Below are 16,226 nucleotides of genomic sequence, written 5' to 3' on the forward strand. Positions count from 1 at the left end.
CTTCCTGACCCAGGGATCGAACCCATTTCTTCTGCATTGGCAAGTAGATTCTTTACAGTTGAGCCACATGGGAAGCCCTAATGTGATAATAAGTAAACAACTTAGTTTGGGGATATTTTTTGAAAGCTTAATTATGGGAAAATTTTAATATATACAAAAATACAGAGGAGAGTATAATATATTCCCATGTACCATCACCAGATTTTACCAAATCATGGCATCTTATTTCATCTGTAACCACATTCATTCTTTTTGTATTATTTTACAGACAATTCTTGAAAATGTTACAGTATTTCATCTGGGAATATTTTAGTATGTATGGGATATGTTTTTAATCTTTTGAATATAGATCTCTTGGTATTCTGGGGAGTCATTATACTTCAGACAAAATAGTGACGCCTCACTGAAGGCTTGACTCCAGAAAACTGGCAGCCTTTCCCACTGGGGGGTGATCTTCATCCCCCTCCCAGCTCTTCCAAGACCATCAAGTCCACTGAGCCCATATCCCTGAGCTTCGTTTATCTGTATGCCCTGGAGAGAGTTGTGCTGTTTTATTTAGATTCTGTTAGATGGAGGTGTAAGGGAGAAAAGAATCGGTGACCATATTAGTAAGGAAAATAGACAGTTGTTAGAGAAAGGAAGATACTCTGTGTATAAAGTTAAATAGCTTTAAAAAAGTTTATCCACAGGGAACCTTTAAAAGTTCTTGGACTCTTTGTCATTTTTATTTTCTGAAGATTATATTAGAAGCTTCCTTTTAATTATGGATTATTATAAAGTTAGAAAAATGTAAAGAACATTCATGTGCCTGATGCACAAATCTTAACTTTTTGCTCTGTTTGCCTGAGTTTTTACTGAGATAACAAAACATTACAGATAGAGTCTGAAATGCCTTTGTGGTCCTTCCCTTCCTTCTCTCCCCAGACATACTCATCCCAGATGTAGAAGTTTTATTGTCTAGTGTGTGTATAACCGCACATTGAATAGTGTTTTGCCCTTTAGAAAGCAATTTTATCTCTCCCTCTTGATCTTCACAACTCCTGGAGTATGTAGGGAACTGTACAGACTGTTTATTTCACTTCTAAAAATGTACAACCCACTGAATTATCCAAGTTTCACTTAAAAGCTACAGGGTATGAGGCAATGTTTTATGATTTACAGTGTATTTCATTAGAAATTGAGTTCTGAGGATTTTGTATGAATGCTCTTCATATGCTTAAAGTACTAAAACTTACCTTTAAAAAGTATAAACAGTGTCATGAGATTGAGAAGGAACCTCAGATAGATAAATGGTCCTAAGTTCCTCATTTTAGTGAAGCTGCCTTAAAACTTCCCAGGGCTTCCTAGGTGGCCCTAGTGGTGATGGCTAGGTAATGACTAGGTGGCTGCCATTGCAGGAGGTGTAAGAGTTGGGAAGATCCCTTGGAGAAGGGAATGGCTACCCACTCCACTATTCTTGCCTGGAGAATCCGATGGACAGAGGAGCCTGGCAGGCTACAGTCCATAGAGTTGCAAAGAGTCGAACACGACTGAAATGACTCAGCACACATGCACAGGTCTTATAACTAACTCACAAGTAAGTTTTCTATGCACTTTCAAAGAAAATACCTAAGTAATGCTTGTTGACATATCAGGTTGGTTAAAGAGTCACTGAGATGTCTTGCTTTGCATTATCTAAAAATATTTTAAAATTAATATCTGTAGAGTTTGCATATGATTAAAATTTTTTTAAGAGTTCCATCCCCATTGCCCTCAACCAGTTTTCCCAGCTATGTTTAGCATTGTTTTTTTGTTCCTTGGGAGGAGATACAGTGCTCATCCTGTTTATTCAACTAAAAAAAAATTCTTTTATTCCTTTCTTTTTACTTTGAACAAATCTAGTGCTGGTAAAAATTTCTGACTCAGTGCTTTTGGAAAGAACAACCTCTTTCCACAAATAGAGGAGCCCTCGTACTAGGTCTTCTGAGTAAACTAGTGAATTTCCATGATGTGAGGAAACTGGGTGGAGTTTCTGTGGATGTGAGTCCTCTGGAACAGGGACTTTTCAGGTTGAGTATAGGGGAATAGGATCAGGTTCTGGTATTGAATAGCCCTCACACTGCAGAGTGTTTGGGGATTTCCCATTGGGTTAATTCTGTGCCCACCACAGTTTCTGTGTGTCATCTGGAGTAGCTGCTTCGAGAACAGTGAGAGATGGTGTGCTTATGGGCTCTCTGTCCTTTTAACAGGATGCTGGGAGTTTGGCTGAGTCGTGATTTATAAACCAAGGTGAGCTCATCACTGTTTTTCTTAACCTGGGCTCCTAAAAAGCTGTCATTAAATTTTGATTACCGCATTCAGGTAAGCTGGAGATGAGTTTAGCCAACTTATTAGTTTTTATTGGGCGCTGTAGCCCACACTGATCTTTCCCTGTTTGAAGCCCTGCTTACATCACATAGGCTCACCTGGACATATTTGTCACATGCACTGATTGTTTTTGTGGGTTTGTATTGCTTTTTTCAACACATTACCAGATTTTAAGTGCTCAGGTCACCTCTCTTACTATTTAGGTCTCTTCTTACTAGCAGAGTGTCAGGTGTATAAGGGGTGCTTATGATGCCAATTATTTGATCATAATTGGTCAAGTAATGATCAGTTACCTAAAATCAGTGGAACTGTTAGCTGGTATCTTCTATTTCTCTATCTTTGGTCATCCTGAAAGCCAGCCTTGCAACCACTACCTGGTAGGTTTACTGAATATTGATTTTTTTTTTCCTGTAATCAATAAGAGACACTCTTAAGTTTGGATCCCTTTTAAAATCCCTTCGATTTTAGGGCCTTCCCTGGTGGTCCAGTGGCTAAGACTCAGAGCTCCCAGTTCAGGGAGTCTGGGATCAATCCCTGGTCAGGGAACTAGATCCCTCATGCTGTAACTAAAACCCAGTACAGTCAAATAAATATATATATTTTTAAAAGAATTTTAAAAACCTTAACCTTCAGTTTGGATATTTGTTTCCCAGGTGATAGAAATACCTTGGCAAAGGAACCAAAATCAAATTGGTAATTTTAATCCTGGGGCTGAGGCTGAAAGTGAAAGTCACTCAGTCATATCTTTGTGACCCCATGGACTATACAGTCCATGGAATTCTCCAGGCCAGAATACTGGAGTGAGCAGCTCTTCCTGTCTCCAGGGGACCTTCCCAACCCAGGGATCGAACTTAGGTCTCCCACATTGCAGGTGGATTCTTTACCAGCTGAGCCACCAGTGGCTGAGGCTGGATTTGCTTAAACCACCATGCGCTTTCCGCCCTCTTTTCAAAAAAACTGATACCTAGTCAAAATCCCAACAATGTTTTTAACTGAACTTTAAGAACAGAATCTAAATTCAGATAAAAGAGTGTATAAAACTTTGGGAGGAAAACAAAAGAAAGAGGAGAGTCTTTCCAACAAGATGGCAAAATATATTTTACAAGCTCTGAAAATAGCTTGGTTTAGTTATGAGAATAAATAAATAAGTAAATTGAGGGAACAGAGTAGAGTTTCAAAATGGATTGTTACCAGATGGTTGTCTCGTGAGGAAGTTCTGTAGTTGCTCAAACTCAGGCTCGAAATCTTGGTGCATATAATTTATTTTCCTTAGTTTTTTAAGGTGTTTGCTGCATTCTTAAGGTGATTCTCTTTAGTTCTGTGAAACCTTGTGGTTGTCATATTTGCACAAATTTTGTGTTGGAAAGAGATGAGGAAAATAAAATTTATTATAAAGAACTTGGAGCTCTTAGAAACAAAGTGCTCTGTAAACAGAGGCTTATTTACCCAGTTAAAAATAAAGGTCAGATGGAAGATGATGTAGTGGAGTGGGTTATAAGCTTAGGCTCAGTTATAAGGCAGAATGGATTCCATTTACTAGCTCTGTGTGTTTGGGATGGAGACTTAACTAAGCCTCAGTTTCCTCATTTGTAAATGTGGGAAGCATCTACTTCATAAAATTGTGAAGATGAAAAAATGTTAAATGTTTAGCACTGTACCTGACACAGAAGGGTTTGAGAAAGTTACTTATGGTTTTATTTTTGTTGATAAAGACGTTTAAAAGCACTGCTGAAGGGCTTTTGTCTCAGTTAAGTACCAGTCATGAAGAGTTATAAATAAAGCAACTTTATTTTCAAACCAGTTTCACAGTTTTCTTGCAAGAAACAAGCAATTCTTCCCTTAGCAAAAAAGGACTGAAAACTTTTGATTATGCAATGAAGAGAATCAAAGAAAATCAGTACTGATTCCAGCTACTTTTTTTTAAATTTGCTGTGAGAATTTGAGCAAGTTAATTGCTGCAGCAAAGTTCTTTCTTTTTATGGCAAATATGAGAAAAGGAAATAGGCTTGAATTTCAGTGGGAAAGATTTAGGTTGGATGTAAGAATCCTCTGATTAAAAGACTGCCAAGCAGATAAGGACTCCTTTGTCACCACCAGGAGACCTTTCTATTCTCAGGTTATTTCAGGACTCCTGTGACCCCATCTAGACACAGCTTAAACCTGGATGAACTTCAGCCGACATGGTGATATCTTTGCCAAGTTTCTGGAAGCCTCTCAATGTTGGTTAATCCTTCCGGTCATAGAGCAAAACATTCTGATACTTTTCCCCTATTTAGACAAGTAAATGAGGACACCAAAGGTTCCCAGCAAGATTATGAAACTTTTAAAACAGCTTCTATAGCTGTGTGGACCAGAGGTCAGGTTAGCACAGTGGAGGAATGTTAGCACAGCCTTGTTCCTGGTAGAAGGCTGAGAGAGTCCATCCTTTTAAGTTTCTTTAAAACTAGGGATTATACAGCAATTTAAGATTTATCAAGAATAAGTAAGGTGATCTTGTAAGAAAAGGCCAGTCTTTCTCTGCCGTTGCCTTTTGGAAGTTACAGATTAATTTTTGGCTTTAGCTTTGTTTAATCGCTTGAGTCTGGTCATAAAAGATAGACATGATGTTGGAACAATAGAATAATAACTCTGGAGTCAGACAGGGTTGAAACCCCAACTCTGCTACTTGCTAGTTAAGAGGCCTCTGGCAAATGACTTCACCTCTCTGAGCCTCAGTTTCTCAGGAAAATGCAGAAATAGTGTCTCCCGCCCCTGGTTGTCCTGAGGTTACCTGAGAGGAGGCACACAGTACTACCTGGCACATCAGGCTGGCTGTGATGCTGACCGTGATGATCATGATAATAAGGACATTGATTAGTTGCCTTCTAGAGAATTGTTATCTTAGCTGGAAAGTTTCTGCTGAAGAATAATTTGGCATTGTTAAAAATTTATATATACTGGTCCAAATAAATAGGGTCTATACAACAGGGTCTTAATGCCGCATCTGAATCACAGAAAGGTTTACTTAGTTTGGAAAGTTATATTTCTGCATATATTTTCAGCCTTTGAGCTTTGTGACACTTTTGATTTGATACTGTTGATTTATAGGAAAGTGCCTTGCTGCTGTTGTGATAACTACAGTTCCTGCATGGACTAAAGCGTGCTCTGATTTTTTCTTAAATTGTATAAATGGAAATTGTTTCAATATTGGCATTATGGAATGATTTAAGCTAGGCAAAGAATGTAAATCAAGCAGCTTACAAAAGAAGAAATAATTATTTAAAATACATGAAAATTGGTTAACTCACTGTATGTGTGTAACTCAGTTGTGTCTGACTCTTCGACCCCATGGACTATAGACAGTCAGGCTCCTCTGTCCATGGGATTTTCCAGGCAAGAATACTGGAATAGGTTGCCAGTTCCTTCTCCAGGGGATCTTCCCAATCCAGGGATTGAACTTGCGTCTGTCTCTTGAACTGTCAGCAGATTCTTTACCACTGAGCCACCTGGGAGCTCATTGTAGTCAAAGAAATGCATAAGCAAAACTAAGATGTCCTATTGGGCTGGCCAAGATTAAAAAGATGGACAGTGACTAGTTTTGGCTCTCTCATGTAACTGTGGTTGATCAGTTGGTTTTATATCTCTGGAAAGCAACCTTGCCGTGTATATCGAAATTTTAAATGCTAATGATTTGACTTAGCAGTTGCGTGTCTAGAAGAATATAATAAGGACATAAGAGAAAGCATGCACAATCTATGATCTAATATATTCATTTCAGCATTGTGAAAAATCCCCTCCTCATCCATCAGTGGAGACCATTTGAACATTGGTTTAGTGGACACTGGTTAAAAAGTATGGCACTATAGAGAATGACGTGTGCTTGGACCCTCAGTCACAGAGGAACCAAGTTCAAATCCTGTTTCCACCATGTTCTTGGGCAAGTTACTTAATCCAGCTAAGTCTCACCACCCTCTTCTCTAATAGAGGCACTTTCATTTTAGGGGTGTTGTGAGGATTAAGTAGGGGCTTCTCAGGTGGCTCAGTGGTAAAGAATCCACCTGCCAAGCAGGAGATGCAGGTTTGACCCCTGAGTTGGGAAGATCCCCTGGAGAAGGAAAGGACAACCCACTCTAGTATTCTTGCCTGGGAAATCCCACGGACAGAGGAGCCTGGTGGGTACAGTCCATGGGGTCCCAAAGAGTCCGACAGGACTGAGAGGCTAAGCAGCAGCAGAGGATTAAGTGAGATGATACACAAAGCACAGTGTCGAGGACAAAGCAATTCGTTATGTGTTAGTGCAATATGTTGTTACATGTTAGTAAATATTATTACTGTTTGTTGCTTAAAAAGGATAAAGTGGATCTGTTGGAATTAACACTGAAGGATGTCTGCAAGTTAGGGATAAAGCAAGTTACAGAACAGTTTATATAAATGCATTTTGTTGAAACTGTGTATGTGTGTGTGTGTTTATATGGACATTAAAGTTTCGGAAGGCCATAACAACAGTTAGCATTTAGTGAGCCCTTGACTAAATCTCAGGCACTATTCTAAGTGCTTTAACTCGTATCAATCAACTACTTTATTAAAATTGGTTAACATGTTTTAAGTACTTGGAATAATACCTACACTTTGTAAAGTACTTAATCAACACTAGTTATAATTCTCACATGCTCTCGTGGTCTCTGTTTATAGATAAGGACACCAACACCCTGAGAGGCCTTCCAGTTCTTAAGCAGCAGAACCAGAATTTAATGCAGGCAGTCTGACTCCAGTCCGTTACCCTACAGTGAAAAGTGGATTTTAGAGTGTCGAGGTCACTTTTGATTGACACTATATACTTTTGGATATTTTCACATTTTTTACATGACAGATATTTCTTTCATAAATAGAAAAAAAAGATATTTCTATCTTCAAAAAAAGTTCATTTTTATATTTTAGAAACCTTGTTTCATCCGTTATAGAACACCTATAGCAAATTCCAGAGACCTGAATATTTATGCACTTAGGTTTGCCATCATGCTAAATTATCTTGGACAAGGAGCATACAGGACCCCATTACAGTATATATGGTTTTGAGAAACTCACTTTGGAGCATAATTTTATAAGGAAATAATTATAGATAGAGGTAGAGCCCCAAACTAAATCTATATCACTTGTGTGTGTGTCCAAACTGTGACTCCATGGACTGTAACCCATCAGGCTCCTCTGTCCATGAGGGGATCCTCCAGGTAAGAATACTGGAGTGGGTTGCCATGCCCCTCTCCAGGGAATCTTCCCAACCTGGGGATCAAACCCGCATCTCTTTATGTCTCCGGCATTGGCTGGTGGGTTCTTTGCTACTCACACCTCCTGGGAAGCCCCTTTGTATTGCTTAGTGGTTGACTAACTTCTGTAATGAGGTACTAATAGCCTTCAAGAAGCCTTTAGTCACAATACTTTGGCTTCCAAAAAGTTTGGGGTTAAAGTGTCATTCTTTGGTCATCTGAAAAGCAGGCAGTTATTTGATCCACAGTTCCATAATCCTGAGATAGAAAGCAGTGACTTAGTGTCAGACATGGACTCCAGGGACAGAACTGGTAGGTGCCATTGTGGTCTGGGGCCGCCCTGGCGTTCAGTGCTCTGAAGGGCAGCTCCACTGGGGGGCTGCACAGTGCATAGAGCCGCCTCCACACTGTGGGCTCTCCAGATGGACTGGGAGCTCCCCTGAAAGTTGAGTAACCTAGTCCAAATGTCTCCCCCAGACCTGACTTGATAATGGAGTTTCTGTCTTTAGGTTCTGTGATTTTGACAGTCTTGCCTGAGTGGTGAACTAAAATTGTGACCTGAGACCTTTAATGGCATCAAGAGAAGTGTTGAACAGAATTGAACTCATAAGCTGATTTATGGAAGGGTTTGCCAGTGTACTAACTTGAATTACAGGATATCCCCAGTGACAAAAACTGTATTATTTGCTTTTATTCTGTTTTAGGCACAGTCTTCCTCCTATATTTGTTTTCCAAATAAAGCAGAATTGTGTTCTGAAGATCACAGCTCAGCACAGTGGTTTGGCCCTGTTTGATACTTAGATAATAAGTTATTCAGGTATTAATTATAAAGGTTACTAGTACTAAAAACACTTTTTTCTGCCTTAAAGTTTTCTGTTCTCTGGTGTCTTAATGAGGTGGGTACCTCCTGTTTTTTTCTCACGATTGCAGAAGCGAGGTAATCTCTATGTTCAACAGAATATCTGAGTCTGAGGAGTCACATCATATGTCAGTTTCTAGCTGGGAGCAGTTTTCACTGGTCCCTTGTAATGGTCAAAAAGTCTCTTGGAAGAGTTTAAATCACCCAAAATAACTAATAGTAGCCCATAGCTACTTAAATCTTAACATCATAAGCTTGGTGATACCATGTTTTCATTTTAGTCTAATCTAGTCTTTGCCCTCAAAAATGACTTCTGCTTCTGGCTCTTATGTCGTTAAATTAGTCAGACCTCTTTCAGTGAGTGCTTGTCATTTAAGAAGAACAAGAAAGAAAAAGCAGCACAGTAATTTTAAAATTAAAAAATATAAAAGAAATTGATACAATGGAGGAATCTACATAAGTCTCCTCTGAAGCCTTTTTAGTGATATAGAAGCTTTAAATATTCTGAATGAATGGGAAAAGTAAAATAGTTTACATTTTTAATGAAAGTCATTATTTAGGAAATTTACATTTTACAGCCTCACTTAAAACTCTTCTGTTTTCAGGTTTTATTGTGTGTGTGAATGTTGATCTGTTTCTCTCTCTCTCTCTCTCTTCTCCTCTCTTAGAAGCTTATTTTCAGGAAAGGGAAAGGCAAGAGAGTGCAGAGATGACCAGGCTTTTTATAACTGGGCTGCTGAGGGATTTGTGTGCTTAGGCTACTTTCAGAGCTCCTCCTCTTTCCTTTACCAGCGTGTCACACCACCTCTCACCACTCATCATTTTCCTGCCTTGCCCGCTCACTGGTGGTTCTGTCACAACAAACCTTCACCTTGTAGCACAAAACAGGCAGCTTTGGTTGTACTGGAGTTATGAGTCAGGCATTCTTATCTCCTTTAAAGCAGGCAAAGGAGGAGTAAAGGGGAGTGAGGCTCTTCTTTAACGCTAGAGCGCTCATTTCTTCTCTTATGCTTTTGGAGGAGTAGCTTCCTTACGTGAAATGAGGCTTGAAGTTAATTGAGCTGAGATTTGTGCTGCCTTGCGTTTTGATTTTGATACAGGCCTTTAGAATCACAGGTGGAAGAGCTATTTGAGAAGTAAGGGGCAGTTTTAGCCCTTGTAAATATGCACAAGTATAAGCCCCCACCCCCAAAATGACTGAAAAACTATGGAATTCCCACGAGTCTTCTGGTTTGCCTTTAGTTTTATTCTGTGACCTCAGACTCTTTTTGCTGTTCTTCATAATCTTCTGCTAAACCCAAACTAAGAATTTGGTTGTTACTGTTGTTGTTTACTCATGTCCAACTCTTTGCAACCACACAGACTGTAGCATGCCAGGCTCCTCTGCCCTTCACTATCTCCCAGAGTTTGCTCAAACTGATGCCATTCAATCATCTCATCCTCTGTCATCCCCTTCTCTTCCTGCCCTCAGTCTTTCCTACCTCAGAGTCTTTTCTAGTGAGTCGGCTCTTTACATCAGGTGGCTAAAGTATTGGAGCTTCCACTTCAGCATCAGTCTTTCCAATGAATATTCAGGGTTGATTTTTTTAGGACGGACTGGTTGGATCTCCTTGCATTCCAAGGGACTCTCAAGAGTCTCCTCCACCACAACTCAAAAGCATCAATTCTTTGGTGCTCAGCCTTCTTTATGGTCCATCTCTCACATCTGCACATGACTACTGAAAAAACCATAGCTTTGACTATACGGACTTTGTTAGCAAAGTGATGTCTCTGCTTTTGAATATGTTGTCTAGATGTGTCAGCTTTCCTTCCAAGGAGCAAGTGTCTTTTAATTTCATGGCTGCAGTCCCCATCTGCAGTGATTTTGGAGCCCAAGAAAATAGTCTGTCACTGCTTCCTCTTTTTCACCTTCTATTTGCCTTTAAGTGATGGGACCGAATGCCATGATCTTAGTTTTTTGAATGTTGAGTTTCCAAACCAGTTTTTTCACTCTCCTCTTTCACGACCTCTTCAAGAGGCTCTTTAGTTTCTCTTGATTTTCTGCTATTAAGTGGTATCAGCATCTTCCATGGTGGCTCAGATGATAAAGAATCTGCCCACAATGCAGGAGACCCCAGCTTGATCCCTGAAGTAGGAAATGGCAACCCCCTCCAATATGCTTGCCTGGAGAATTCTGTGGGCAGAGAAGCCCAGTAGGCTACAGTCCTGTGGGGTCGAAAAGAGTTGGACACGACTGAGTGACTAACACACATCCAGTGGTATCATCTGCATATCTGAGGTTGTTGTTATTTTTTCCAGCAATCTTGAGTCTAACTTATGCTTCATCCAGCCTGGCATTTCACATGATGTATTCTACATAGAAGTTAAATAGGCTGGGTAGCAATATGCAGCCTTGACGTACTCCTTTCCCAGTCTGTTGTTCCATGTCCAGTTCTAACTGTTGTTTCTTGACCTGCTGGAGAGGAAATGACAACCCATTCCAGTATTCTTGCCGCAGGAACCCCATGAACAATATGAAGAGGCAAAAAAAGAATTTGGTACTTAGGAAAAAAATTCACATACAGTGGTACCAAGAAAGCCACCTCTGTGGGCTGAAAAATACAAGTTGATTTCCTTTTACTGTTCCTACCTTCCCCTCACATGCTCTTAAATACCTTTTTCTTATCATAAGATGGATTATTTTCCTCTTACGGAAAAATTAGAAAATTTGAAAAAATGAAAAAATTGAAATCATCCATATTTCACATTATATTTCACCCCTAATTTACCCTCTTCCTCCCACCCTATGGTTGAGTTCATATTTTACCTGAATATAAAGCATCATATCCCATTTACTTAACCTCATTTTTCACATTTTTAGGTTTTGGGGGAAAATTTTTCTTCAGTATTATGTCTGTGATATTTCATGCTATCATCAGTCTATCAGTCATTCCATTTACTTTTAAACATTTATTTTATTTGCTGTTTTAAATAATGCTTTGATTTTTAAAAATGTTTTTGAATCTCTGCTGCAATTTTTATTGTTTTCTTAGCATAGATTCCCAAAGGTGAAATTATTTATGTCAAATGATAAAAAAAAGCAAAAAAACCCCCTTAAGATTCTTTATATAAATTTCTATATTCCTTACCAGAAAGGATTAATTCCTGCCAGTTAACATAAGCAGAGGGAATGTAGTCATCAAGATGGTGACATAGGTCATTACTAACTTCAGCTCCCCACCCCCACCCCAAGAGGACCAATTATCAATTATCTATGGGCTAGACACCATTGTAAAAAATCCCAGAACCCTGGGATGAGGCTGACACATCCCTGGGACTGCAGAGACTGAGAAGGACCCTAGGCCAGCACAGTGCCACACCAAGAGGGTCTCCCTGAGTCTGGTTTTTCCAGTGGGAAAAAGAGCCCAAGTTGGACATCCAGCTCCCTCAGTGTTGTGGGACACTTCCTGGGAAGATCACTCGGGCCTCACCTCACAGGGACCACTGGGAAAATCTGTAGAACTCAACCACTGGGAGACACTAGAGACAGAGAAGGGGGTGGGTTCACAGCAGCCAGTGCTCACATCTTGGGGGACCACATTCCTGCTCACAGTGGTGCCTGAGCAGAGACCTCAGCCAGTGGCTCTGTCCACCTGCAGAGGCAAGTTTGGTAGTCCTATCTGGCATTGGCGCTCGTAGCGTGCCTGATTTGGGTCTTTAGCCAATGAGCAGGCTGACCATGGAGCCTAGTCTACAGTCTATCCAGGCAAAGAAGCACGCTCACAGTGCTGCTTAAGTGCTGAGTGTATCCTCTGGTCCTATCTGACCAGGAACCCGGTTGGAGAACCTGTATAGCCACAGAACCTATCCTACAGCCCTGCTTAGTCAGGGAGCCAAGCCAGCCAGCTGTTTGAGGGGCCTAAACAGTGACCCTGGGCAGCCTTGGAACCCAGACCAGGCTGCTGCCCAGCTGTGGAGTCACCCTGCTGCTCTGGTCTGCCGCAGAGCCCAACCTAGGACCCTCTGTGATTGTTGAACACAGCTTACGGCCTTGCCCAGGCATGGAGCCCAGCTATGATCCTGCCCAACTGCAGAGCATAACCTGCAGTCCCACCTGTTAAGGGAGCCTGGATAGTGACTCTTATCATCTGAAAAGCACAGTCTCTAACTCACCCAACTGCAGAATATAGTTCTTGCAACCAGTGATCCTGCCAGTGACCTTGTCCAACAGTAGAGCACAGTCAATGGCCTGCTTAAGTGCAGAGCCCAGCCTAGGGCTCCACCTCAACATGGAGACAAGCCAGGAACACCATCTAGTTAGGATGAGCCAGGAACACCATCTGGTTCCTAACAACCTAAGACCCCGCCCAACCAGAAACAATTGCAGAGCCCAAGCCATAGCCCTGCCCATTCATGAGTCCAACCCAAGTACCATGTTGCCAGGGAACATAACCTGCCACCTCACCCCACTAGAAGCAATCACAGATTCCAGCTAGTGGCCCCACCTGACCATGGATACAGCTAGCAGCCCTACCCGGTTAGGAGGCCCTCCTAGCAGCTCTGCTTGAATGTGGAGTCCAGCCAGCAGTTGCACCCAACCATAGAGCCCAGCAAGCAGCACCCACCCCCATACCTCAGAATATGGGCAGTAGCCTTATCTAATAAGAGAACCCCATAGCAAGCCCTGCCTGCCAACAGACACTACCCGCAGGCCTGTCCAATATTCCAAGCTGAGCTGATTGGTGAATGTCTTTCCCTGCTGAAGTGAAACCATAAATACTGAAGGAAGAGACCACTTGCCTTAATATGCAGATACCAACTCAAGGAATCAAGGAACAAGAAGAGTCAGGTAAACTTGACACCACCAAAGGAAGCTAATAAACCTCCTGTAACTGATCCTGAAGTAGTGGCGCTCTGTGAACCATCTGACAAAGAATTTCTAATAATTATCTTAAAGAAGTTCAGTGGCCTATAAGAACACAGAGACAGCTAGATGAAATTAGGAAAACAATGCAAGAACAAAATGGAAAGTTCAGCAAAGAAATAGAAACTATCAACAACCAAATAAGCAACCCAGACAGAAATCTTAAAACTGAAAAATACAGTGACTGAACTGGAGAATTCTATTGAAAGATTCAACAGACTTGACCAAGTACCACCCCCTGGTCCCCCCACACAAAAAAAGTGAGTGAGTGAATTAGAAGATAGGTCATTGAACTTATTTAGTCAAAGCTACAAAAAGAAGGAACAGGAGTAAAGACTTATAGAACACTATTAAGACATATAAATACTTGGAATCCCAGAAGGAGAAAGGAAAGCAGTAATGCCTTAAATAAAGAAATGGACATTCAGATTCAAGGATCCCAAATAGACTGAAACCAAAAGGGCTCTACTGAGACATATTATAACTACATTATCAAAAGTCAAAGAAAAAGAAAATTATGAAAGCATTGGAGAAAAGTGACTTGTTATGTACAGTGGAGGCCTTACAAGACTGCAAATCAGTTTCTTAATAGAAACTTCAGAGTGAGAGGATGATATTCAAAATATTGTAAGAAAAAAGCTGTCAACCAAGAATAGTATACCTAGTAACACTGGTTTTCACAAATCAAGGAGAGAAAAAGATTTCCTGAAAAACAAAAGCTGAAGGATTTTATCACCCCTTGATCTAACTTACAAGAAATGCTAAAGGGTGTTTTTCAAGTAGAATTTAAAGGATAGTAACCAATATCATGAAAACATATGAATGTGTTTATAAAACTTACAGGTGATGGTAAGTGTATAGTCAAAGTCTGGTTCTGTGAAATTGTAATAGTGGTATGTAATTCATAACTCTAGTTTAAAAGTTAAAAGACAAATGTATGAAAAATAGCTATAACTATAATAATTTGTTATTGGATACTCAATATTAAGAATACGTAAATTGTAACACCAGTAACCTGAAATATGAGGGGCAGAGGATTAAATGTCTAAAGTCTCTAAATGCTATTGAACTTAAGTTGTCATCTGTTTAAAATAGAACATTTTATGTGAGCCTTATGGTAATCACAAAGGAAAAACCTTCTGTAGTAGGTACAGAAAAGACTGGTAAAGGAGTCAAAGCACACTGCTGCAAAAAGTCATTGTTCACAAAACAAGATAGCAAGAGAGGAAGCAAAGAACAAAGGATCTACAAAGCAGAAAACAATACAATGGCAATGGTAAGTCTTTACCCATCAATAATTACTTTTAGCATAATTGGATTAAATTCTTTAATCAAAGGACTGAATGGATTAAAAAACAAGATCCAATAATATGCTGAATACAAGACATTTTAGCTATAAGAACATACATAGACTAAGAGTGAAGGGATAAAAAATCTTATTTCAATCATATAGTAACCAAAAGAAAGCAGGGGGAGCTATAGTTTTAACAGACAAAATAGACTTTGAGCTTAAAATAGTCAGAAGAGACAAAAAGGTTATTATATAATGATAAAGGGGTCATTTCATCAGGAAGAACAATTGTAACTAATTATGTCCCCAACATCAGAGCATTGAAATATATAAAGCAAATACTAACAAGGAAAAGGGGACGTAAACATCCATACAATAATAGTGAGGACTTTAATACCCCTCTCAATTATGGATAGATCAATCAGATAGAGAATCAATAAGGAAACGGCAGATTTGAATTAAACCAAACAGATCTAACATTCCATCCAGTTGCAGCAGAATGCACGTTCTTCTTAAGTGCACACGGAACATTTTGTAGGAGAGATCATATGTTAGGCCAAAGACAAGTCTCAACAAATTCAAGAAGGTAAGAATTATCATGTATCTTTGCTGACCACAACAGTGTGAAACTGGTAATCAATAACAGGATGAAAGCTGGAAATCTTGCAAATACGTGAATTTAAATAACACAGTCGTGAACAACTAATGGGTCAAAGAAATAAAGAAAGATATTTCAAAAACATGAAACAATAAAAAATGAAAACATGCATACCAAAACTTGCAGGATACAGCAAAAGGATCTAAGGGGGAAGTTTATAGTGATAAATGTAAAACATAGATTAAACACAAGGGAAGCTCTCAAATTAACAACCTAACTTTCCACCTTATGAAACTAGAAAAAAAAAAAAAACAAGCCAAGTGCAAAGTTAGAAAAAGAAGCAGATAATAAAGATCAGAATAGAAATGAGTAAATTAGAGAATAGGAAAACAATAGAAAAGATTAATAAAAGTAAGAATCGATTCTTTGAAACAACAAAATAGAGAAACCGTTAGCTAAACTAATCAAGAAAAAAAGAACAAATAAAATTATAACTGAAAGGGGAGATACTGCCTCTCATACCACAGAAATACAAAGGATCATCAGAGACTACTGTGAACAGTTACACATCAACAAGTTAGACAAGCTAGAAGAAGTAAATTCCTAGAAATATACAACTTATCAAGAATGAATCCTAAGAAATAGAAAATCTGCGCCAAACAGTAATGAGCAAGGAGACTGATCAAAAATCTTTCAACAAAGAAAAGCCGAGGACCAGGGGATTAATATCTAAAATATACAAGGAATTTGTACAGCTCAGTAGCAAATTAACAGTCCAGTTTAAAAATGGACAAAGGATTTGAATAAACATTTTTTTTAAGAGAAGATATTCAAATGGCTAAGAGGTGCATGAAAAGGTGCTCAACATTACAAGTCGTCAGGGAACTGCAAATCAAAACAGCAATGAGATATCACTTTACTGGTTGGAAAGGGTATTATCAAAAAGGCAAAAGAGAACAAGTGTTAACTGAGATTGTGAACAAATG

General features: G+C 39.5%; 1 protein-coding gene across 2 annotated transcripts in view; it reads left to right on the forward strand.

Moving 5' to 3' along the window:
• STK38L (serine/threonine kinase 38 like) overlaps positions 1–16,226 on the forward strand; it is an 80,909-nt gene that overhangs the window by 26,300 nt on the left and 38,383 nt on the right. Inside the window, exon 3 of one of the 2 annotated variants that reach the window (XM_043881191.1) lies at positions 2,229–2,268. The exons of the other annotated variant lie outside the window; for it this stretch is intronic. The gene's annotated coding sequence lies outside the window, so the exon portion shown is untranslated. The remainder of the gene's footprint in view (positions 1–2,228; positions 2,269–16,226) is intronic. 2 annotated transcript variants of the gene reach the window in all.

Source organism: Cervus elaphus, chromosome 22, assembly GCF_910594005.1.
Source record: "Cervus elaphus chromosome 22, mCerEla1.1, whole genome shotgun sequence".
NCBI classification, from domain to species: Eukaryota; Metazoa; Chordata; class Mammalia; order Artiodactyla; family Cervidae; genus Cervus; species Cervus elaphus.